The sequence below is a fragment of the Scyliorhinus torazame genome, chromosome 1 (assembly GCF_047496885.1).
Source record: "Scyliorhinus torazame isolate Kashiwa2021f chromosome 1, sScyTor2.1, whole genome shotgun sequence".
Lineage (NCBI taxonomy): Eukaryota > Metazoa > Chordata > Chondrichthyes > Carcharhiniformes > Scyliorhinidae > Scyliorhinus > Scyliorhinus torazame.
The window spans coordinates 318,890,663-318,916,825 of record NC_092707.1 but is presented as its reverse complement, the minus strand read 5'-3'; positions in this window follow the sequence as shown (position 1 = coordinate 318,916,825).

Sequence of the window (26,163 nt, the reverse complement as noted above, 5' to 3'; positions counted from 1 at the left end):
ATGCACAATTGACATTCTTATGTATATTTCAAACGGCACAACGTAAAATTATGCTGAATTAGTTTTTATTCCTGTCTGTAATTTCCAGTCATTTGCAACATTGGCACATCTGACAGCATCTCTTGCAGTATTTATCTTCAAGTCGTACATTCTGAACTGATGCAAACATCAATTAAACTGCACTGCTTTACTTCCGGTGATGACAATGTGTTGAACAGTCACACGTTAGGTGGCTCTCCTCCCGTAGACCCAAAAAACAGCCACTTTTCAACGTAACTCACCAAAAAGACGCAGCAACACATTCCCCAACATTAGTAGGACAGAGGAAGGAAAAAAGTGAGGGATTATAAGCAAAAATGCCCGCCAGAAGCCAAACAAGAGGCAGAACGAACATCAGGAGTAGAAGGGGCCAGGGGCCATCACAGTCAGACGAGTTAGCTGGCGCACGAGGCGGTGGAGCGGAAGTTTCGCCGAGACAAAAAGAGCAGGACAGACAGGAACAAATCCCTCCTGCAACAGGGGGGAACTGGAAGATTTCCTTCACCGAGGCGCTGCGGGGAGCACCACCAGGAGATAAAGGCAGAGGTAAAAGCGGACATTGAGGCCTCGGTGAAGGCAGCGGTGGCCGTGACCCTGGTTCCAATACAGCTCGTCCTGAGCAGAGCAGTGAAAAGACTGGAAGCCCAACACGTGCCCATCAAAGAGCTGGAAAAGGCCGCAACTGACCAGAGTGATCGGGTCACGGCACTGGAGAAGGAGGTGGTGAGGTTGGTCAAGCCGCAGGGCAGTCTGAAGGGCAAAGTGGAAGATCAAGAGAACCGTTCGAGAAGGCAAAGCTTGCGGATTGTGGGCCTACCAGAAGGGATCGACGGCAAGGACGTCACGGTATATGTGGGCGAGATGCTGAGCAACTTAGTGAGGAGCAAAACTTTCCCCAACCTACCACAAATGGACAGGGCACACCGGTCGCTGTGCCCAAAAACCAAAGCAGGGGAGCAACTGAGGGCAGAAATAGCCAAACTGCACCGATACCAGGAACGAGAAAGAATCCTGCGCTGGGCCAGGCAGTCCAAGAACTGCCACTGGGAAGGACACAATATGAGGATATACCAGGATATTGGGGCTGACCTGGCGTAGAAATGGGCTGAATTCAATAGGGAAAAGCAGCCCTGTACAAGAACGGCGTACATTTTGGTGTGCTGTACCCAGCGAAGCTCTGGGTCACACATCAAGGCAAAGATCATTTCTTCACAGCCCCTACCAAGGCAAACAAGCTTGTTGTGGAATGTAGGCTGGAACAGCGACAGCAGCCCCCCCCCCCCCCCCCCCCCCACACAAAACACACCCTGAACGACAAACGGCAAACCACTACCCGAGGGACTGCTTCACGTGGAAAAGTTCTTTTGAACTTGTACAAAAGAACAAACACAGCGGAGAAGGGAGAGCTAAGTGGTAAGAGAGAGGAGTGCAGGGTAAGACGGGGAAAGATTGGACAGTAACTATAGAGAGTGGGCGAGGGAGGAACTCCCGGGAGGGGGGGTCACCGCACTTGCAGGAAAGCTAGCGCTGGGTGTATGCAGCAGGGAGGACTGCACCATGCAGGGAGGGGGGAACACACAACAGGGACGGGGGAGCAAATGGGGATAGGAGCTGGGGGAGGGGAACAAAAGAAGGGAACACGGGAGGGGGGTGATAAGGGGGTAAGGGGGGGATCGTAGGGCGCAGGGAGGGGGACAAAAATAGAACTAGAATGAGAGCAGCAATAAGGCTACAAAGGGCCACAACCAGGGGCCCGGAGCAAAGAACCACTGCAAGCAACCACCCAGTATGGTCGCGGGGCGAAGGGAGACCCCGGAGTGCAGGGGCCTACCCACGTGGCGGACGCACAGTTGACGGCCATGTTGGGTGCCCCTGGACAAAGGGAAACCCCGGAGCGTAGGCACCAGACTGCATGGAAGAGCAGTGACAGTGGCTATCTAGGACGGCCCCCGAACAAAGGAAAACCCCGGAGTGCAGGGATGCATCCACCAGGTAAGTATGGTGAATCCCATAGGAACTGGGGGACAGAAGCTGCCCACCAGGATAGTCACCTGGAACGTAAGGGACTCAAAGGCCCAGTGAAAGGATCCACAGTCTCCATCCACCTAAGAAACATGAAAGCCAACATAGTCTTCCTTCAAGAGACACATCTGAGAGAGCAGGACTGATTGTGGGTAAGAAAGGGCTGGGTGGGACAGGCCTACCACTCCTGTTATGGGACGAGGGCCAGTGGTGCCGATACTGATCAACAAGAGGACAGTAACGGACCCAGGGGGACGATACGTCATGGTCAGCGGGGCCCTGGATGGGGTACCGGTAGTACTCATTAACGTGTATGCTTCCAACTGTGACGACACAAAATTCATTAAAAAGACCATGGCGGAAATCTCCGGAATAGAGATGCACCGACTGATCCCTGGGGGGGGGGGGGGGGGGGGGGGAGACTTTAACTGTGGACAGGACCCACGGGCAGACAGGTCAAATCCCATAACAGGGAAGACCTTAAACATGGCGAAGGAATTCAGTCGTTTTATGGAGCAGATGAGTGCGGTGGACCCTTGGAGATTCACCCACCCAGGGGAGAAAGGGTTCTCCTTCTCCCCAGTGCACAACGTATATACCAGGATTGACTTCTTTGTGCTGGGGAAAGCGGTGCTTCCAGAGCTGGTCAAAATGGAATACGCCGCAATTGTAATCTCCAACCACGCTCCACATTATATGGATGTGAGGTTGGAGATGGGCAGGGCCCAAAGCCGCACATGGAGGTTGGCCACTGCCCTATTAGCTGACAAAGCTTCCAATGATAGGGTATCACAGGCCATAGCAGAGTATACAGAGAACAATCAAAACAGGGAGGCCTAAAGTCCGTGATTAGAGGGGAAATTATCGCCTTCAAAGCACGAATAGACAGGGGGGAAAGGATGGCTAGGCAGCACCTGGTCGACTCCATACTAGAGGTAGCACATAAATACTCCGAGGCCTGACCGTAGAGCTCCTGGCGGAGAGGAAGAAGCTACAAATGAATTTCGACCTGCTCTCCACGAGGAAAGCAGTGCACCAACTCTGCCAGGCACGGGGGACTCTATACGAACACGGAGACAAAGCCAGCCACCTGTTGGCACACCAGCTGAGAAAGCAGGCAGCCAATAGAGAGATCACACAAATCAGAAACAACAAAGGCACATTAGAAACAGACCCAGAAAAGGTCAACAAAACCTTCAAGGCCTTTACCGAGGGCTGTACACCTCAGAGCCCCTAACAGGGGACTCGGTGATGAAACGGTTCCGCGACGGGCTGGACATACCACTCTGAAAACGGGGCTTGGAAACACCACTAGAACTGGGAGAGAACATGGAGAGTATTAGCTCCATGCAGGCGGGGAAGGCGCCGGGACCGGACGGGTTCCCAGCGGACTTTTACAAAATATTTGCGACAGCACTGGCCCCGCACTTGCGGGAGATGGCTAGGGGCACACTAAACTGGCACAGGCCTCAATCTCGCTAATGCCTAACAAAGACATAGACCCAACGGAATGTGCCTCATACAGACAGATCTCACTACTAAATGTAGATGTCTAAAATCCTAGCCAACAGGCTGGAGGACTGTGTTCCAGAAGTGGTCGCAGAGGACAAGACGGGCTATGTCAAAGGTAGACAGCTGACATCGAACATCAGGCTTCTGCTGAACGTGATAATGACCCCATCCAGGGAGAGAGCACCAGATGTGATCATCTCCCTGGACGCAAAAAAGGCCTTCGACAGGGTTGAGTGGAAGTACCTCATAGAGGTACTGGAGTGGCTCGGGCTCAGATCAGGATTCACCTCCTGGGTGAAGCTCCTATACAATGCTCCCATGGCGAGAATACGGACAAACAACACCAACTCCCAGCTGCACAGAGGCACCAGGCAGGGATGCCCGTTGTCCCCACTGCTGTTCGCTCTAGCGATCGAATCACTAGTGATCGCTCTCAGACCAACAAAAAACTGGAGGGGGATCCAAAGGGGAGCAGAGAGCACAAATTCTCGGTCGATGCAGATGACCTGCTCCTCTACATCTCGGACTCACAAAGCAGCATTGAAGAAATCATCGAGCTTCTGAAAGAGTTTGGTGCCTTCTCGAGCTACAAACACAACATGAGCAAAAGCGAGATCTTCCCAGTGAATCCACAAGGGGAGGGGCAGCACTAGTGGGACCGCCATTTAAACAAGCCCAACACAAATTTTGTTACCTGGGGATCCAAATCGCCAATGACTGGACGGAGATCCATAAAGGGACCCTGACCAGTCTGACAGGGGAAGTTAAAAAGGACCTGCAGAGATGGAACATACTCCCACTCTCCCTGGCGGAGAGAGTCCAGACGATCAAAATGAATGTACTGCCCAGGTACCTCTTCCTACTTAGATCTATCACGATTTACATCCCCAAGGCCTTTTTCAACTCACTGGACCAATTAATCATGGCATTTGAAATGGGGGGAAGAATGCTAGAATCCCAAAGAAGGTCTTACAGAGAGGGCTAGCCCTCCCAAACCTACAATACTACCACTGGGCGGCAACAGCAGAATGAGTAAGGGGATGGATTAAGGAGCCAGAAGCCGAGTGGGTACGTGCGGAGGAGGCCTCCTGCAGGGGGACCTCGCTCTGGGTGCTGGCCACAGCGACACTCCCATCCCACCCAAAAAACACTCCAGCAGGCCGGTGATGATAGCCACCCTCCAGACCTGGAACCAACTACGGCAGCAATTCGGCCTGATCGAATTGTCCGACAAAGCTCCCACCTGCAACAACCATAGGTTCGCTTTAAAAAACGCCCTTTTAAAAAATGGAGACAGGATGGGGGAACACTGACAGTTAAGGACCTATACACTAATGGCAGGGTCACAGCACTGGACAAACTGACGGAGAGATTTCATTTAGCTAAAGGGAACGAAGTAAGATACCTGCAGCTTAAAAACCTCTTGTGGCAGGTGACAAGGACTTGCCCACGACCACCACGACAAACACTACTCGAGGAGCTACTTGACGCAAACATTCTAGGTAAAGGAAACTGTAGCGACATGAACAAATGACTGGTAGAGAGGGCCAACACTGTACTGGACGCGTCGAGGAAGAAATGGAAGGAAGACCTGGGGCTTGAAATAGGGTGGGGGCTCTGGAGTGAAGCACTACATAGGGTCAACTTCACCTCTACGTGCGCAAGACTCAACCTAACACAACTAAAGGTGGTACGCAGAGCCCACTTAACAAGAACCCGAATGAGCAGGTTTTTCCTGGAGGTGGAGGACAGATGTGAATGGTGCCAAGGAGGCCCGGCCAAACACGTCCACATGTTCTGGTCTTGCCCAGACTTGCTGGGTACTGGACAGCCTTCTTCGAGGCAATGTCCAAAGTGATGTGGATGAGGCTGGAGCCGTGCCCGGAAGTGGCGGTCTTCGGGGTATCAGACCAGTCAGATCTCTTCATGGGGAGGAGGGCGGATGCCCTTGCCTCCCTGATCACCCGCCGTAGAATCCTGCTCGGCTGGCGGTCAGCAGCACCACCCAAAGCTGCAGACTGGCTGTCCGACCTATTAGAGCCAGGGCTCAGAGAACACCAAAGTATATCATGAAGTTCACCTTACCCACAACTTTTAATAGATTTTGGTTATGGGGAGCACAAGGGTCTGCTTTACGGTGTGATGCAACAGAGATCTATTGGATTGGATTTGTTTATTGTCACGTGTACCCAGCTACAGTGAAAAGTATTTTTCTGCGAGCAGCTCAACAGATCATTAAGTACATGGGAAGAAAAGGGAATAAAAGAAAATACATAATAGGGCAACACAAGGTATACAATGTAACTACATAAGCACTGGCATCGGATGATGCATACAGGATGTAGTGTTAATGAGGTCAGTCCATAAGAGGGTCATTTAGGAGTCTGGTAACAGTGGGGAGGAAGCTGTTTTTGAGTCTGTTCGTGCATGTTCTCAGACTTCTGTATCTCCTGCCCAATGGAAGAAGTTGGAAGAGTGAGTAAGACTGGTGGGAGGGGTCTTTGATTGTGCTGCCCGCTTTCCCCAGGCAGCGGGAGGTGTAGATGGAGTTAATGGATGGGAGGCAGGCTCGTGTGATGGACTGGGCGGTGTTCACGACTCTCTGAAGTTTCTTGCGGTCCTGGGCCGAGCAGTTGCCATACCAGGCTGTGATGCAGTCAGCTGGGATGCATTCTATGGTGCATCTGTAAAAGTTGGTAAGGGTTAATGTGGACATGCCAAAATTCCTTAGTTTCCTGAGGAAGTATAGGTGGTAGCTTGGTGGTAGCGTCGACGTGGGTGGACCAAGACAGATTTTTGGAGATGTGCACCCCTAGGAATTTGAAACTGCTAACCATCTCCACCTCGTCCCCGTTGATGCTGATAGGGGTGTGTACAGTACTTTGCTTCCTGAAGTCAATGACCAGCTCTTTAGTTTTGCTGGCATTGAGGGAGAGATTTTTGTCGCTGCACCACTCCACCAGGTTCTCAATCTCCCACCTGTATTCCGACTCGTCGTTATTCGAGATCCGGCCCACTATGGTCGTATCATCGACAAACCTGTAGATGGAGTTGAAACCAAAGTTTGCCATGCAGTCGTGCATGTACAGCGAGTAGAGTGGGGGCTAAGTACACAGCCTTGCAGGGCCCCGGTATTGAGGACTATTGTGGAGGAGGTGTTGTTGTTCATTCTTACTGATTGTGGTCTGTTGGTCAGAAAATCGAGGATCCAGTTGCAGAGTGGGGAGCCAAGTCCTAGGTTTTGGAGCTTTGATATGAGCTTGGCTGGGATTATGGTGTTGAAGGCGGAGTTAAAGTCAATAAATAGGAGTCTGATGTAGGAGTCCTTGTTGTCGAGATTCTCTCGGGATGAGTTAGGGCCAGGGAAATGGGGTCTACTGAGGACCGGTTGCGACGGTATGCGAATTGCCGTGGATCAAGGTGTTCTGGGAGTATGGAGGTGATGCGCTTCATGATCAACCTCTTGAAGCACTTCATTACGACTGAAGTCAGGGCCACTGGTCGGTAGTCATTGAGGCATGTTGCCTGGTTCTTCTTTGGCACCGGTATGATGGTGGTCTTCTTGAAGCAGGTGGGGACCTCGGAGTGGAGTAGGGACAGGGTAAAGATGTCCGCGAACACCTCTGCCAGCTGGTCCGCGCAGTCTCTGAGTGCACGACCAGGGATCCCATCCGGGCCCGTCGCCTTCCGAAGGTTCACTTTCAGGAAGGCCGATCTGACTTCGGAAGCTGTGATGGTGGGTATGGGTGAGTTATTGGCTGCTGGGGCACTCGACAGTGGATTGTTGGTTACCTGCTCAAACCGAGCATAGAATGCATTGAGTTCATCGGGGAGGGGTGCGCTGCTGCCGGAGATACTGCTCGGATTCGCTTTGTAGCCCGTTATGTTGTTTCGTCCTTGCCACAATCGCCGAGAGTCTGTCTGTGACTCTAGCTTGGTTTGATATTCTCTCTTGGCATCTCGGATGGCTTTGCAGAGGTCGTGCCTGGATTTCTTGTACAGATCAGGGTCGTTTGACTTGAACGCCTCAGATCTGTCCTTCAGTCGGGAGTCAATCTCACGGTTGAGCCATGGTTTACGGTTGGGGAAAGAACGTACGTCTAAAGTATTTTGAAACAAAAACAATGTTTATTCCATGAATCCAGTTTACATTTATAAACCCACAGTAAACATCTTATCAACGACCAACACTGATAACCCCCCAAAGATACTTTCCTAACCACATCCATGAGTCAAAGACCCTTTTAAAAATCCAGTAAGTTTGCATTCCTTACAGAAACAGGTATTACTTTGCAATCATCAAATGATCTGGAGACATTCTTTAGCAAGCAGAGAGAGACACCAAAATACACCTCCTTGGTTTGAATGCAGCTCTCCAACTGAAAACGAAACTAAAACTCAGAGCCAAAAACAGCTTCCAGCTCAAAACGAAAGTAAAAAGCCGAGCCAGAGTCCAGGTCCACCCACACAATGACATCACTGTAGTCACTTGAGAAGACAACCATTTCTTAAAGTGACATTCCCATGACAGACCTATCAGAATCTCTCCAAATGGAGAAAATCAAAGTCGCCATCTGAGGGTCGGATGGTGGCTTCTTCAGAACGTGGGAGCCATTCACCCAACTGTTCCGGGACCCGTTTGTGGCCAACGAACAAGCTGATAAATAAGCAAGTAGCCAAGAGCAGAGGAAAGTAGCCAAATTATGAGAAAAGAGAAGGAAGGAGGGAAAGCCCGGGGAGGTGGGTGGGGAACAGTGCAAGAGGGGGTAGCTATACATAATAGAAAAGAAAGGTGAGCTACAGTGAGGGGGAGGCAGAGGGAGGGGAGGGGGGAAAGGAAGGACGGGGGGCAAAAAACAGTAAAGGGGAACCAGAGGCCGGGGGAAAGATGAGGGAACATAAACTGGAAGGAGAGCACAGGAAATGACAAAGACCATTACGAACACAGCATCAGAGAGTAAGAAAGTACAGGAGGAAGAAACGACAAACGATTGAAGCGGAGGCAAACACACGAAAACCGACCGGGAGAAGAAAGCGTCATCAGGGGTGCCGCTCAGGCGTCCCCCCCCCCCCCCCCCCCCCACCCAAATCTATTTTGTATCACTGGTGTTGTATGTGCTCTCTTTGTTAAGAAAACAGGGGCAAAATTCTCCCCCAACGGCGCGATGTCCGCCGACTGGCGCCCAAAACGGCGCCAATCAGACGGGCATCGCGCCGCCCCAAAGGTGCGGAATGCTCCGCATCTTTGGGGGCCGAGCCCCAACATTGAGGGGCTAGGCCGGCGCCGGAGGGATTTCCGCCCCGCCAGCTGGCGGAAACGGCATTTGTTGCTCCGCCAGCTGGCGCGGAAATGACATCCCCGGGCGGCGCATGCCCGGGAGTGTCAGCGGCCGCTGACAGTTTCCCGCGCATGCGCAGTGGGGAGAGTCTCTTCCACCTCCGCCATGGTGGAGACCGTTGCGGAGGCGGAAGGGAAAGAGTGCCCCCACGGCACAGGCCCGCCCGCGGATCGGTGCGCCCCGATCGCGGGCCAGGCCACCGTGGGGCACCCCCGGGGTCAGATCACCCCGCGCCCCCCCCCAGGACCCCGGAGCCCGCCCACGCCGCCTTGTCCCGCCAGTAAATACCTACTTTAATTCACGCCGGCGAGACAGGCAATTTCTCGGTGGGACTTCGGCCCACCCGGGCCGGAGAATTGAGCGGGGGGTCCTGCCAACCGGCGCGGCCCGATTCCTACCCCCGCCCAATCTCCGGTACCGGAGACTTCGGCAACCGGCGGGGGCGGGATTCACGGCGGCCAATTCATGGCGGGATTCCCGCTGGGGGGTCGAAGAATGACGCCCCAGAAGTATACACAAGACATGTATACAGATATACTGCAATTGTCTCTCCAGTACCTCGATGTATAGACACTTCCCCAGTTTTGACCTCTCAACACCTTGTTTTTCTCATACATTTTATTTACGTGATTTTGCTAATTATATAGTATGGTTGTTTTTATCTTGTTTGCATTATCTTCTCTATTTTTTCCTTTTCCTCTTTGCGTACACCTTTAATTCTCCTGGGCGCGGTTCTCCGGCCCCCCCGCCGGGCAGGAGAATCGTCAGGGGGCCATGTGAATCGTGCCACGCCGCCGGGATGCCATTCTCCCACCAGTGAAAAACCGGGCAGGCGCTCATGGCGCTGGGCCGCACGGAGAATCGCCGCAAACGGCCATAGCGGCGATCCTCTGGCAGCACCGCGATTCCCCGGCCTAGATGGGCCGAGCAGCCATCCGATAAAATCTGAGTCCCGCCGGCGCCGTTCTAACATGCTCTGGGCCAGCGGGACGTCGGGGTTGGAAGCATTGCACAGGTCAAGGACACACAGCCTGAGTGAGAGAGATACAGACCGAGTGAGAATTTGGTAATTTGGTGCAGTGAGGTAACCAGGAAAGGTAAGTGGTTCATCTAATTTTGCTGTTTTTCAGTTAAAAGTGCAGTGTAGATTAGTGTCTGATTGGCTGAAGCTGCCCCCACCCTAATTGCTGAGAGGCAGTTATCTGGCAGTCACCTGAGGCCTGTTAAGGGGCACAAAGGTACACATTGTATTCTTCTCTTTGAAGTTTTAGTGTGAGTCATCCTAAAGTCTGTATAAAAGACAGACAGAAAGCGCACTCAGTAAGCGTTGCACTGGTCAAGGAGACACAGCCTGAGTGAGAGAGATACAGACCGAGTGAGAATTTGGTAATTTGGTGCAGTGAGGTAATTCGGTGAAGAGTGGGAAAAGGTGCTTTTTCCCTACTGTTTTGTTCTCTCTCTTTCTTCGGGCCTAATTTCGGGAGCCGTTCGGAGGAGGAGGAGCAGTCTCTGTGAGTATAAAAACCTAACGGAAACTTCCTGTTTTCCAGTTTGTTTCCCAAAAGTGACGTCAGAGGGAAGCTGTGATCTGAGTGGTTGATAGCAAATCTGCCCCAAATTTAAAAAAAAACACAGCTAAACTCATAAACTTAAATTAACCTAATTAATTAATTAGTGATGGCTGGTCAGGTGATGTGCTTGAGCTGCTTGATGTGGGAGCTGGCAGATCCCATTGCGAGCTGCAGCGACCACATCTGCAGTAAGTGTTGGCTGCGGCTCAGAGTTGATGAGCTGGAGTCTGAGCTTCAAACACTGAGGCACATCCGGGAGGGGGAGACTTACCTGGACACTGTGTTTCAGGAGGCAGTCACACCTGTCAGAGTAAGTAGTTTAAATCCTGCCAGTGGCCAGGGACAGCAGGGTGTGACTGCAAGTCAGGCAGGTAAAGGGAACCAGCAGTCAGGAACTCAGGAGCCTCAGCCCTTGACTCTGTCCAACAGGTATGAGGCACTTGCTCCCTGTGTGGATGGCGAACAGGGCTGCAGGAAAGATGAGTCAGCTGACCAAGGCACCATGGTTCAGCAGGCCATTCAAGGGGAGGGAGTAAATAGGCAAGTTGTAGTTGTAGGGGATTCTATTATCAGGGGGATAGATAGTATCCTTTGTGAGCAGGATAAAGAGTCCCGCATGGTATGTTGCCTGCCCGGTGCTAGGGTGCGGGACAACTCTGACCGGCCTGAAAGGATACTGGAGAGGGAGGATCCAGTTGTTGTGGTCCATGTCGGTACCAACAACATAGGCAAGTCTAGGAAAGAGGACCTGTTTAGAGATTATAAAGAGCTAGGATTTAAATTAAAAAACAGGTCCTCAAGGGTCATAATCTCCGGATTACTGCCCGAGCCACGTGCAAATTGGCATAGGGAGGCAAGAATAAGGGAAGTTAACACGTGGCTGAAAGAGTGGTGTGGGAAAGAGGGGTTCCTTTTCATGGGACACTGGCATCAGTTTTGGGACAGGGGGGGACCTATACCGTTGGGATGGTCTCCACCTGAACCGAGCTGGGACCAGTGTTCTGGCGAAAAGAATAAATAGGGTGGTCAATAGGACTTTAAACTAAAGATTGGGGGGGAAGGGAAAGTCAGGGAACCAAGAGGTGAAGTAATCAATGGGAAGCGTAGCTGCTTAGGAATACAAAAAAGCACGAAAAGACAAAACTCAGGAGACGTTACGATAGTCCCCATCCCACAAAATATGACACAGTGTATGGAAAGGCTCAGTAAACCAAGGTCCACCACACTAAGAAAACAAAAAGGGACGGTCAATAGAGAATTAAAGGTGCTATATTTAAATGCGCGCAGTGTACGGAACAAGGTCGATGAGCTTGTGGCCCAGATTGTGACTGGCAGGTATGATGTGGTAGGCATCACAGAGACATGGTTGCAGGGGGTTCAGGACTGGCATTTAAACATCCAGGGATTCACAACCTATCGAAAAGACAGGGAGGTGGGCAGAGGGGGCGGGGTTGCCTTGTTAATTAGGAATGAAATTAAATCAATAGCACTAAATGACATAGGGTCAGATGATGTGGAGTCTGTGTGGGTCGAGTTGAGGAACCACAAAGGCAAAAAAACCATAATGGGAGTTATGTACAGGCCTCCTAACAGTGGTCAGGACCGGGGGCACAAAATGCACCACGAAATAGAAAGTGCATGTCAGAAAGGCAAGGTCACAGTGATCATGGGGGACTTCAATATGCAGGTGGACTGGGTAAATAATGCTGTCAGTGGACCCAAGGAAAGGGAATTCATTGAATGTTTACAGGAGGGCTTTTTGGAACAGCTTGTGATGGAGCCCACGAGGGAACAGGCCATTCTGGACTTAGTGTTATGTAATGAGCCAGACTTGATTAAAGATCTTAAAGTAAGGGAGCACTTAGGAGGCAGTGATCATAATATGGTAGAATTCAATCGCCAATTTGAAAGAAAGAAGGTAGAATCAGATGTAAAGGTGTTACAGTTAAATAAAGGTAACTACAGGGGCATGAGGGAGGAACTGACGAAAATCGACTGGGAGCAGAGCCTAGTGGGAAAGACAGTAGAACAGCAATGGCAGGAGTTTCTGGGAGTAATTGTGGACACAGTGCAGAGGTTCATCCCAAAGAAAAGAAAGGTTATCAGAGGGGGGATTAGGCAGCCATGGCTGACAAAAGGAAGTTAGGGAATGCATCAAAGCAAAAGAGAAAGCCTATAATGTGGCAAAGAGTAGTGGGAAGTCAGAAGATTGGGAAGGCTACAAAAACAAACAGAGGATAACAAAGAGAGAAATAAGGAAAGAGAGGATCAAATATGAAGGTAGGCTAGCCAGTAACATTAGGAATGATAGTAAAAGTTTCTTTAAATACATTAAAAACAAACGGGAGGCAAAAGTTGACATTGGGCCGCTCCAAAATGACGCTGGTAATTTTGTGATGGGAGACAAGGAAATAGCTGAGGAACTAAATAAGTACTTTGCGTCAGTCTTCACAGTAGAAGACATGAGTAATATCCCAACAATTCCGGAGAGTCAGGGGGCAGAGTTGAATATGGTAGCCATCACAAAGGAGAAAGTGCTAGAGAAACTAAGAGGTCTAAAAATTGATAAATCTCCGGGCCCAGATGGACTACATCCTAGAGTTCTAAAGGAGATAGCTGAAGAAATAGTGGAGGCGTTAGTTATGATCTTTCAAAAGTCACTGGAGTCCGGGAAAGTCCCAGAGGATTGGAAAATCGCTGTTGTAACCCCCCCTGTTCAAGAAGGGAACAAGGAAAAAGATGGAAAATTATAGGCCAATTAGCCTAACCTCGGTTGTTGGCAAGATTCTAGAATCCATTGTTAAGGATGAGATTTCCAAATTCTTGGAAGTGCAGGGTCAGATTAGGACAAGTCAGCATGGATTTAGTAAGGGGAGGTCGTGCCTGACAAACCTGTTAGAGTTCTTTGAAGAGATAACAAATAGTTTAGACCAAGGAGAGCCAATGGATGTTATCTATCTTGACTTCCAAAAGGCCTTTGATAAGGTGCCTCACGGGAGACTGCTGAGTAAATTAAGGGCCCATGGTATTCGAGGCAAGGTACTAACATGGATTGACGATTGGCTGTCAGGCAGAAGGCAGAGAGTTGGGATAAAAGGTTCTTTTTCGGAATGGCAACCGGTGACGAGTGGTGTCCCGCAGGGTTCAGTGTTGGGGCCACAGCTGTTCTCTTTATATATTAACGATCTAGATGACGGGACTGGGGGCATTCTGGCTAAGTTTGCCGATGATACAAAGATAGGTGGAGGGGCAGGTAGTATGGAGGAGGTGGGGAGGCTGCAGAAAGATTTAGACAGTTTAGGAGAGTGGTCCAAGAAATGGCTGATGAAATTCAACGTGGGCAAGTGCGAGGTCTTGCACTTTGGAAAAAAGAATAGAGGCATGGACTGTTTTCTAAATGGTGACAAAATTCATAATGCTGAAGTGCAAAGGGACTTGGGAGTCCTAGTCCAGGATTCTCTAAAGGTAAACTTGCAGGTTGAGTCCGTAATTAAGAAAGCAAATGCAATGTTGTCATTCATCTCAAGAGGCTTGGAATATAAAAGCAGGGATGTACTTCTGAAGCTTTATAAAGCATTAGTGAGGCCCCATTTAGAATACTGTGAGCAATTTTGGGCCCCACACCTCAGGAAGGACATACTGGCACTGGAGCGGGTCCAGCGGAGATTCACACGGATGATCCCAGGAATGGTAGGCCTAACATCGGATGAACGTCTGAGGATCCTGGGATTATATTCATTGGAGTTTAGGAGGTTGAGGGGAGATCTAATAGAAACTTACAAGATAATGAATGGCTTAGATAGGGTGGACATAGGGAAGTTGTTTCCATTAGCAGGGGAGACTAGGACCCGGGGGCACAGCCTTAGAATAAAAGGGAGTCACTTTAGAACAGAGATGAGGAGAAATTTCTTCAGCCAGAGAGTGGTGGGTCTGTGGAATTCATTGCCACAGAGGGCGGTGGAGGCTGGGACGTTGAGTGTCTTTAAGACAGAAGTTGATAAATTCTTGATTTCTCGAGGAATTAAGGGCTATGGAGAGAGAGCGGGTGAATGGAGTTGAAATCAGCCATGATTGAATGGCAGAGTGGACTCGATGGGCCGAATGGCCTTACTTCTGCTCCTATGTCTTATGGTCTTATGGTCTTGAAGGGTTCGGGGGCGGCCTGTGGGGGGGGGGGGGGTGTCCAACTCCGGGGAGGCCCTCTGTAGTGGCCTGGCCCGCAATCGGGGCTCACCGATCGGCGGGCTGGCATCTCTGGCTGCGGACCTTTTTTCTTCCGCACCGGCTCCTGGATCCCTGCCCATCGGGGCAGGCGTGGAGATGACGGCCAGTGCGCATGCGCTAGTTGGCGCCGGCCCAACTGCGCATGCACGGACCCCGCGGTGACAGGTCGATGCCGGGACCGGCAGCTGGAGCGGCATGGGCTGCTCCAATGCTGTCCTGGCCCCCCCAGGAACAGAGAACCAGGCCTTGGAACCGGTGGCGGCGCCGGAGTAATGTACTTCCGTTTTGGCGCCGGCACTCTGGCGCCGGAGTGGAGAATCGCGGCCACAATGTTTGAAAAACCCAATAAAAAGATTTATAAAAATAAACTGCACTGCTTTGAAAATGAAGAACTGACCCACATAACCCTAAATTTCTTCAATGTTTTCGTGCCACTAGCTCAGCAGCTGCACAAAAAAGCATTTGGTGGTGTTGAGTAAGTAGTTTTCATTTTGTGGATTATTGATTTCGGAACTGGATGGAGACAATTCGCTTTATAAAGCTTCAGGGGATATAACATTATCAATGAAGCTGCAACTGGTAAATCACAAATCTTTATGAAAGTTGTGAAAAATCATAAAAAGAGCTTTGAATAGTCCAGTCCGTACCGGCTGAGGTTATTCATGAAGGCCCCGCCTTTTTAACCTTGCCCCTCGCCTGAGGTGTGGTGACCCTCAGGTTAAATCACCACCAGCCAGCTCCCAAAGGGGAAAGCAGCCTCTGGTCATCTGGGACTGTGCCGACATTTACCTCCAGTTCCCTTTTTGGGCTTGATCAGTTCATGACAATCTTTATAAGGCCCATGCACAATATTATTTTGTTTTCATCCACAAGCTGTATCATTACTATCATCAGGACTGATTTTGTTTTGATTCACGTCACTCTCTTTAAAGTAATTATGTCGAGAAATATGGATGCTTGTCAGTAATTGTGAGACAGTGATTATAGTTCGGGGTACAAATAATATCATTGGATGAAAGCAAATTACTGCTCTGAAACGAAAGAGAAAATGCTGGAAAATCTCAGCAAGTCTGGCAGCATCTGTAGGGAGAGAAAAGAGCTAACGTTTCGAGTCCGATGACTTTGACACTATCTATGCATAAGAGAATTAATAACAATGTTAGTTATGTCAACTTTATTGATAAATAGGAATCTGTATTTGATAAATGTGAAACTCCATATTCTGTTGACATTAATTGCCAATCCAAGCTCACACAATATTATTTCTGATGATGGGTCAGAAACAACATCAGAACAGATCTGCTAGTATTTTACTTTACATATATTACTGTTATATGATACGGATAATAAAAATGGAAGCATATTTATTATATATTTATATATATTTATTATATATTTAACATTTTAGCAGAAGTACTAGTTTTCATCTACATCAATGAAACAATTATATACTTTTCCGAACAACAGAAGGACTCTATTAAACATTAAGGTGTTGATAATCTTGAAAGAGATCAGCAGAAACACTGACAAAATGGATGGAGTCTGTCAGTCACTGTCGAAACCCCAGTTGCTAGGGGAAACCAGAAAGGCACAGAAACGGGAGATTTACAATTCTCTGCTGACCGCTGACAACCTGTTTTACTGAAAGGACATCCACCACGATAGATGCTAGTCTTTTCCTGCCCCTGAGGATCCTTTTAATTCTGGTCAGCATTATACAGGAAACATTATTAACATGGTAGTCGGGGAGCTACTGAACACATACATGCTGGCAAAGCTATCTAATGCACTGAGCAAAGATGACCTAAAGGTGGAATACTATTGTCAGCATGGATAGGCTAAAATTTCCCTGTAGGACATTTTATTCAATGCTTTAATTGCATTTCCTTCATAACCTTTTTCACAAGGTTAATATCTGATCACAAAGTTGATTTTTAATTTATAATGGACAGAATAAAACTATGTAATTTAATGTCATGCTATTAAATTCACCTGGAGCTAACAATCTGTTTATCTTTTCTGTGGGTATGTCACAATATCTCTTGAATTATACAATAGATTGAATAATAATTTTCCATCTGTGCAGGTGTTGACGTCCATTTTCTTCTTTCATGTTGTGTGTGTTTGTGTAATGTGCGCTGATGCATCAAACCTATTAAAAATAAGAATCCATAATTTTTTGCAGAAATATACCTTATGGTGTTTTGGGAGTATGACAAAAGTGAAGTTGTTTGTCTTATTTTAACATCGTAAAGATGCCTTTCATTTCAAACATATGAAAATAAGGATAGCAAAAGACAACTAATCCATTCAGCTTCCGCTATCCATACCTGTTGCAGTCACCTACTCATTGGCCCGCCCACCTAACCATGCAACCTGCTGGAAAAGCCAAAACATAATAAAGGTTTAGGGTGAGGAAAATTCATGTGAAATTCTTCTCTCACTGCTAAACCTTGATAAAACACTGCTTAAGGCCTCCGTTTGTGTGGCCAATTCTGGGCACTACTCTTTAGGATGTCACGGCCTCCGAGAGGGTGCAGAGGAGTTTCACTAAAATGGCAAACATGTATGAAAGATAATTATCAAGAGATTTTAAAATGAGCATGGAAGGTTCGGGAGTATAGCGGTTGATTAAGACAATTGAAGGGAAAGCTGACTGATAGTAAAGATAGAAAACACTGGAAATAATCAGCAGGTCAGGCAGCATCTGTGGAAGGAGAAACGGGGTTAGTGTTTCAAGTGATAACAAAATTGGAAAATTACATTTCGAACATTCCCCAGTTCTGATGAAAGGTTATTGACCTGAAATGGTAACTCTTTCTTTCTCCACAAATGCTGCCTGACCTGGTGAGGACTTTCAGCACTTCCTGTTTTTATTTCAGATTTTCGGCATCTTCAGTTTTTTGCTTTTTTAGATGAGAGCATACTGGATCACAGGAATCTTACCAGAATTTGGCAAATTGTCAAACTCAGACAGAAACCTGGGGCGAAATTCTCCGGAAACGGCGCGATGTCCGCCGACTGGCGCCCAAAACGGCGCCAATCAGACGGGCATCGCACCGCCCCAAAGGTGCGGAATGCTCCGCATCTGTGAGGGCCGAGCCCCAACATTGAGGGGCTAGGCCGACGCCGGAGGAATTTCCGCCCCGCCAGCTGGCGGAAACGGCCTTTGTTGCCCCGCCAGCTGGCGCGGAAATGACATCTCCGGGCGGCGCATGCGCGGGAACGTCAGCGGCCGCTGACAGTTTCCCACGCATGCGCAGTGGAGGGAGTCTCTTCCACCTCCGCCATGGTGGAGACCGTGGCGGAGGCGGAAGGGAAAGAGTGCCCCCATGGCACAGGCCCCCCCGCGATCGGTGGGCACCGATCGCGGGCCAGGCCACCGTGGGGCACCCCCCGGGGTCAGATCGCCCCGCCCCCCCCAGGACCCTGGAGCCCGCCCACGCAGCCTTGTCCCGCTGGTAAGGTAGGTGATTTAATTCACGCCGGCGGGACAGGCAATTTATTGGCGGGACCTCGGCCCATCCGGGCCGGAGAATCGAGCGGGGGAGCCCGCCAACCTGCGCAGCGGGATTCCCGCCCCCCCCGAATATCCGGTGCCGGAGACTTCGGCAACCGGCGGGGGCGGGATTCACGCCTGCCCCCGGCGATTCTCCGACCCGGCGGGGGGTCGGAGAATGTCGCCCCTGGTGTGTAACTCACCAGTTACACAGACTAGTTTTCTCGCCAAATCTCGAGTCTCTAAGAGAAAACAAAATGAGTTGACGTGGTGTATGCCATCACTGACAGGGCGGGGTCGCATAGATCTGGCAACCGACTCCAAAGTGATCGGGTGCCCTGATCAGCGCTGCTGCCTAATGGAGGCATCAGGGACTCCACCATCAACAATCATCTTTAGCATTCTACTCCCAACCTCCTTTTCCACCACTGGCATTGAACTGCCCCACCCCCTCCCCCCACCCCACCACCACCACCGCCACTGCTGCCGGAGTATAGCCGGCACTCCCCCTGCACCACCCATCAATGCACAACCACCACATGGGGCTCCCACTGGGGCCTGCCTCTGGCAGTCCCAACGTGGCTGTGCCAACCTGGTGGCTTCAAACTGACAGTGCCAAACCTGTGCCAGGGCAGTGCCCGGGTACTGCCCGGGCATATCCATAAGTCCATAAGACATAGCAGCAGAATTAGGCCACTCACCCCATCGGGTCTGCTCCGTCCATCGAGTCTGCTCTGGACCCTTTCCAAAGCCAGCGCATCCTTCCTTAGATAGGGGCCCAAAACTGCTCACATTACTCCAAATGGGGTCTGACCAGAACCTTATATAGCCACAGAAGTACAACCCTGATCTTATATTCTAACCCTCTCGATATGAATGCTAACATTACATTTACCTTCCTAACTGCCAACGGAACCTCCACGTTAATGTTAAGAGAATCGTGAGCAAGGACTCCCAAGTCCCTTTTTGCTTCTGATTTCCTAAGCATCTTCCCATTTAGAAAATAGTCTATGCCTCCATTTCTCCTTCCAAAGTGCATAACCTCACACTTTTCCACATTGTATTCCATCTGCCACTTCTTTGCCCACTCTCCTAGCCTGTCCAAGTCCTTCTGCAGCCCAACTGCTTCCTGAATACTACCTGTCCCTCTACAGATCTTTGTATCATCTGCAAACTTAGCAACAGTGCCTTTAGTTCCTTCTTCCAGATCATTAATGTATATTGTGAAAAGTTGTGGTCCCAGCACCGACCCCTGAGGGACACCACTAGTCACCGGCTGCCATCCTGAAAAAGCGCCCTTTATCCCCACTCTCTGCCTTCTGCCAGTCAGCCAATCCTCTATCCCTGCCAAGATCGTACCCTTAACACCATGGGCTTTTAACTTATTTAACAGTCTCCCATGCGGCACCTTGTCAAAAGCCTTCTGGAAATCTAAATAAATCACGTCCACTGATTCTCCTTTGTCTAACTTCCTTGTTACCTCCTCAAAGAACTTTAACAGATTTGTGAGACATGACCTCTCCTTGACGAAGCCGTGCTGACTCAGTCCTATTTTACCATGCACTTCCAAGTACTCCGCGATCTCATCTTTAATAACAGACTCTAAAATCTTACCAATGACCGAAGTCAGGACACCGGCCTGTAATTTCCAGTCTTCTGCCCCCCTCCCTTCTTAAACAGCGGTGTTACTTTAGGCACTTTCCAGTCCTCTTGGACCCTTCCTGCCTCCAGTGATTCCTGAAAGATCATCACCAATGCCTCCAGAATCTCCTGAGCTATCTCTTTTAGAACCCTCCATCTCCCAGGGGGACTATACATACCTCTGCTCCCACAAAGGCATCCCCCCGACTGCCTTATGTCTGGCCAAACCTGTTATAAACCATGTCAGGGAAGAAAGGAAATTTAGTGATGGGGGAAGGTGTCATATGATGGGAGGCCACTGAAAATATTTAAATCAATGCAAAACTATAAAAATGAGGTTCATGCTCTTTGCAGATGAATCTCGGGACGGCGCCAATGAGGGGTGTAGAAAATCGGGAAACGTGATCTCTCTGCCGCCTCACAAGGTTAATGCGAAATTCATACAGGAGAGTCTGGTTGGAGGTGTGCTGATCGAATAAATAACTAGAAGTTGTTTCCAGTTGCAGAAAGCTTGACCAGTGGACATAATTTTAAGGTATTTGGGGGAAGAACTGAAGGTGACATGGGTAAAAAAACATGCTCAGCATGTTGTTACAATTTGGAATGCACTGCCTGACAGGATGGAGAAAACAGATTCAATCATTTTCAAAAGAGAATTGGAGAAATATTTCAAGCGGAAATATTTCCAAATCTATGGGGAAAGAGTCAGACTAACTCAATAGCTTTTAATTCAAAAACTGGAATAAGTATGTCGGACCGAGTGGCCTCCTTCTGTGTTGTTTCATTATATGATTCTAAACTCCCTGTGGCAATCATGCAAACTACTGGAGATAACCAATAAATCATTTGAGGGCATGGAATTTGTGGCAGAGAATTAAAGGATTGCCAGTTGGGTAGCACGGCAGGATAGTGGTTAGCACTGTGGCTTCACAGCGCGAGCGTCCCAGGTACGATTCCCCGCTGGGTCACTGTTTGTGCGGAGTCCGCACGTTCTCGACGTGTCTGCGTGGGTTTCCTCCGGGTGCTGCAGCTTCCTCCCACAATCCAAAGATGTGAGGTTAGGGGGATTGGCCATGATAAATTGCCCTTAGTGTCCAAAAAGGTTAGGAAAGGTTATTGGGTTACGGGGGCAGGGTGGAAGTGAGGGCTTAAGTGGATCGGTGCAGACCCGATGGGCTGAATGGCCTCCTTCTGCACTGTGTGATCTATGTTCAGTATGTCATGTGAGAGTACCTTTAAGAAATGGGTGTTTATAAATTGCTGTGTATATAAATATCTGTAGTGAGAGTACCTTTAAGAAATGGATGTTTATTACTGCAGTGATCAAGCAGAGGGCAGTAGAGTGGAGCTGCTGATTGGCTGTTGCGGGGAAAGTTTGCGTCAGTGCATTGTGGTCACTGCATCCAGAACGTGTACCTGAGCAAGACACCCTCCGTGTTCAAGTGAAGGCAAGCATCCAGCAGAGGGCAGTAGAGTGGAGCTGCTGATTGGTTGTTTCAGGGAAAATTTGCATCAGTGCATTGCGGTCACTGCATCCGGAACGTGTACCTGAGCAAGACATCCTCCGTGATTTTTGGCGGGGGAAGTGGCCAGGGATCTGTCGGGAAGAGTGACATCACAGCAAAGCCGTGACCTGATTGGCTGGTAAGGAAAATGCTCCAATTAGCAGTAGCTGGGAGAAATTTAACTCTTCGTGTGTTGGTAAGTATTGTGATTGCTAAGTAAAGTCTTTATTCCTTTCACTTATTCATTATTTGATATTATATTTGTAATCAGTTAAGGGAAAGTGTAAAAATGGCAGGAGATCCCAAACCCATGTTATGCTCCTCATGCTCAATGTGGGAGTTCAGGGACACGGCCGATGCCCCTGTCTCCTTCATGTGCGGGAAGTGTGTCCAGCTGCACCTCCTGTTAGACCGCATGATGGCTCTGGAGCTGCGGATGGACTCACTTTGGAGCATCCGCGATGCTGAGGAGGTCGTGGATAGCACGTTCAGTGAGTTGATCACACTGCAGATTAGGATCGGTGAGGGAGACAGGGAATAGGTGACCAAAAGGCAGAAAAAGAGCAGGAAGACAGTGCAGGTGCCCCATGTGGTCATCTCCCTCCAAAACAGGTATACCGTTATGGATACTGTTGGGGGAGATGACTGACAAAGGGAAGGCAGCAGTAGCCAGGCTCATGGCACCGTGGCTGGCTCTGCTGCACAGAAGGGCGGGAAAAAGGCAGACAGGGCTATAGTCATAGGGGATCAAATGATAAGGGGAGTAGACAGGCGTTTCTATGGTCGAAAACAAGACTCCTGAATGGTATGTTGCCTCCCGGGTGCACGGGTCAGGGATGTCTCAGATCGGCTGCAGGACATACTGAAGGGGGAGGGTGGACAGCCAGTTGTCGTGGTGCATATAGGCACCAACGATATTGGTAAAAAATGGGATGAGGTCCTACAATCAAGAATTTAGGGAGTTAGGAGATAAGCTAAAAAGTAGGACCTCAAAGGTCGTAATCTCAGGATTGCGACCAGTGCCACGAGACAGTCAGAGTAGAAAATCAAGAATAGTCAGAATGAATACATGGCTTGAGAGATGGTGCAGGAGGGAGGGGTTCAGATTTTTGGGACTTTGGAACTGGTTCTGGGGGCGGTGGGACCATTACAAATCGGATGGTCTACACCTGGGCAGGACTGGAACCAATGTCCTAGGGGGTGCTTTTGCTAACACTGTTGGGGAGGTTTTAAACTAATGTGGTAGGGGGATGGGAACCAGATTAGGAAGTTAGAGGTCAGTAAAGAGGCAGCAACTAAAGCCAGGAAGGTATTAGATAATAAACTCAATGTGACTAAGGGGAAGAGTAGACAGGGAAGATATGATGAACGCAAAGGGACAGGTGGTCTGAGGTGCATTTGTTTTAATGCGAGACGTGTAGCAGGTAAGGCAGATGAACTTAGGGCTTGGATTAGTACCTGGGAATATGACGTTAGTGGTATTATTGAGACTTGATTGAGGGAAGGACAAGACTGGCAACTAAATATCCCAGGGTATAGATGCTTCAGGAGGGATAGAGAGGAAGGCAAAAGGGGTGGAGGAGTTGCATTACTGGTCAGAGATGATATCACAGCTGTGATTAAGGAGGGCACGATGGAGGATTCGAGCATTGAGGCAACATGGGTAGAGTTAAGAAATAGGAAGGGTGCAGTAACATTGTTGGGACTTTACTACAGGCCTCCCAAAAGCGAGCGTGAAGCAGAGGTACAAATAGGTAGACAGATTATAGAAAAATGTAAGAGCAATAGGGTGGTTGTGATGGGAGATTTTAACTTCCCCAACATTGAATGGGACTCATGTAGTGTTGGAGGCGTAGATGGAGCAGAATTTGTAAGGAGCATCCAGGAGAGTTTTTTAGAGCAGTATGTAAATAGTCCAACTCGGGAAGGGGCCATACTGGACCTGGCATTGGGGAATGACCCCGGCCAGGTGGTTGAAGTTTCAGTCGGTGATTACTTTGGGAATAGCGATCACAATTCCGTAAGTTTTAGAATACTCATGGACAAAGATAAGAGTGGTCCGAAAGGAAGAGTGCTAAATTGGGGTAAGGCCAAGTATAACAAAATTCGGCAGGAGCTAGGGAATGTGGATTGGGAGCAACTGTTTAAGGGTAAATCCGCATTTGAAATGTGGGAGTCTTTTAAGGAAAGGTTGATTTGAGTGCAAGACAGACATGTCCCTGTGAAAATGAGGGATAGAAATGGCAAGATTAGGGAACCATGGATGATGGGTGGAATTGTGAGACTAGCTAAGATGAAAAAGGCAGCATACATAAGATCTAGGCGACTTAAAACTGATGAAGCTTTGGAGGAATATCAAGAAAGTAGGACAAATCTCAAACGCGCAATAAAGAGGGCTAAAAGAGGTCATGAAATATATTTGGCTGACAGGGTTAAGGAAAATCCCGAAGCCTTTTATTCGTATATAAAGAGCAAGAGGGTAACTAGAGAAAGGATTAGCCCACTCAAAGACAAAAGAGGGAATTTATGCGTGGAGTCAGAGGAAATAGGTGAGATTCTAAATGAGTACTTTGCATCGGTATTCACCAAGGAGAGGGACATGACGGATGTTGAGGCTAGGGATGGATGTTTAAATACTCTAGGTCAAGTCGGCATAAGGAAGGGGGAGGTTTTGGCTATTCTAAAAGGCATTAAGGTCGACAAGTCCCCAGGTCCGGATGAGATCTATCCCAGGTTACTGAGGGAAGCGAGGGACAAAATCGCTGGGGCCTTAACAGATATCTTTGCAGCATCCTTGTGCACGGGTGAGGTCCCGGAGGACTGGAGAATTGCTCATGTTGTCCCTTTGTTTAAGAAGGGTAGCAGGGATAATCCAGGGAATTATAGACCTGTGAGCTTGACGTCAGTGGTAGGCAAACTGTTGGAGAAGATACTGAGGGATAGTATCTATTCACATTTGGAAGAAAATAGACATCAGTGATAGGCAGCATGGTTTTGTGCAGGGAAGATCATGTCTTACAAACCTAATAGAATTCTTTGAGGAAGTGACAATGTTAATTGATGAGGCAAGGGCTGTAGATGTCACATACAGAGACTTCAGTAAGGCGTTTGATAAAGTTGCCCATGGCAGGTTGATGGAAAAAGTGAAGTTGTATGGGGTTCAGGATGTACTAGCTAGATGGGTAATGAACTGGCTGGGCAACAGGAGACAGAGAGTAGTGGTGGAAGGGAGTATCGCAAAATGGAGAAAGGTGACTAGTGGTGTTCCATAGGGATCCGTGCTCGGACCACTGTTGTTTCTGATATACATAAATGATCTGGACGAAGGTATAGGCGAAGATACTAAGATTGGTGGATTTGCAGATAGCGAGGAGGACTGTCAGAGAATACAGCAAAATATAAATAGATTGGAGAGTTGGGTAGAGAAATGGCAGATGGAGTTCAATCCAGGCAAATGCAAGGTGATGCATTTTGGAAGATCTAATTTAAGAGCGGACTATATGGTCAGTGGAAGAGTCCTGGGGAAAATTGATGTACAGAGAGATCTGGGAGTTCAGGTCCATTGTACCCTGAAGGTGGCAATGCAGGTCGATAGAGTGGTCAAGAAGGCATACAGCATGCTTGCCTTCATCGGACGGGGTATTGAGTACAAGAGTTGGCAGGTCATGTTACAGCTGTATAGGACTTTGGTTAGGCCACATTTGGAATACTGCATGCAGTTCTGGTCGCCACATTACCAGAAGGATGTGGCTGCTTTAGAGAGGGTGCCTGGTATGGAGGGTGCAAGCTATGAAGAAAGGTTGAGTAGATTAGGGTTGTTTTCGTTGGAAAGACGGAGGTTGAGGGGGGACCTGATTGAGGTCTAGAAAATTATGAGAGGTATGGACAGGGTGGATAGCAACAAGCTTTTTCCAAGTGTGGGGGTGTCAATTACAAGGGGTCACGATTTCAAGGTGAGAGGGGGAAAGTTTAAGGGAGATGTGCATGGAAAATGTTTTATGCAGAGGGTGGTGAGTGCCTGGAACGCTTTGCCAGCGGAGGTGGTAGAGGCGGGCACAATAGCATCATTCAAGATGCATCTAGACAGATCTCTGAACGGGCAGGGAACAGAGGGAAGTAGATCCTTGGAAAATAGAAGACAGGTTTAGATAAAGGATCTGGATCGGGGCAGGCTGCGAGGGCCGAAGAACCTGTTCCTGTGCTGTAAATTTTCTTTGTTCTTTGTGATGTCAGAGAGTGGGTGGGGCTGGGCTGTCTGTCAGCTTTTTACTTCGTTTTAGGCTGTTTGCTGCAGTGTGTATTTTCAGTTTTGTTTTCAGTGTTGGCGCTGAGGCCAGGCAGAGCAGGTGTACTGCTGATCTCTCTGCCATCAAAATACTATCTCTTGATCATTTGGTGAATTCAGAATTATAAATGTTCTCAGTCGTAAATGTAAACCAAATGTGCTCTGTTAAAAGGTGTTTCTTTTGTCTTCTGGATGTTGTTTGGGAAATTATTAAGGATTACTTCGTGTTGTATTCTTTGGGAGTTGTATTTGAATTGATGGTTGCTAAGATGTTCACTGTATTTTTTAAAAAGGTTAACTTGAGTTCATAGAATAAACATTGTTTTGCTTTAAAAAATACTTTTTCATTTCTGCTGTACCACACCTGTAGAGTGGGCCGGGTGCTCCCCATACCACAATCTATTAAAGGTTGTGGGTCAGCTGAACTCCATGACACACTTTGGGGTTCTCTAAACTCTGGCCCATAACAAACTGGGGGCTCGAGAGGGTTAAAAGTCTATCAATTGGATTAGCTTAGTGAACTTAA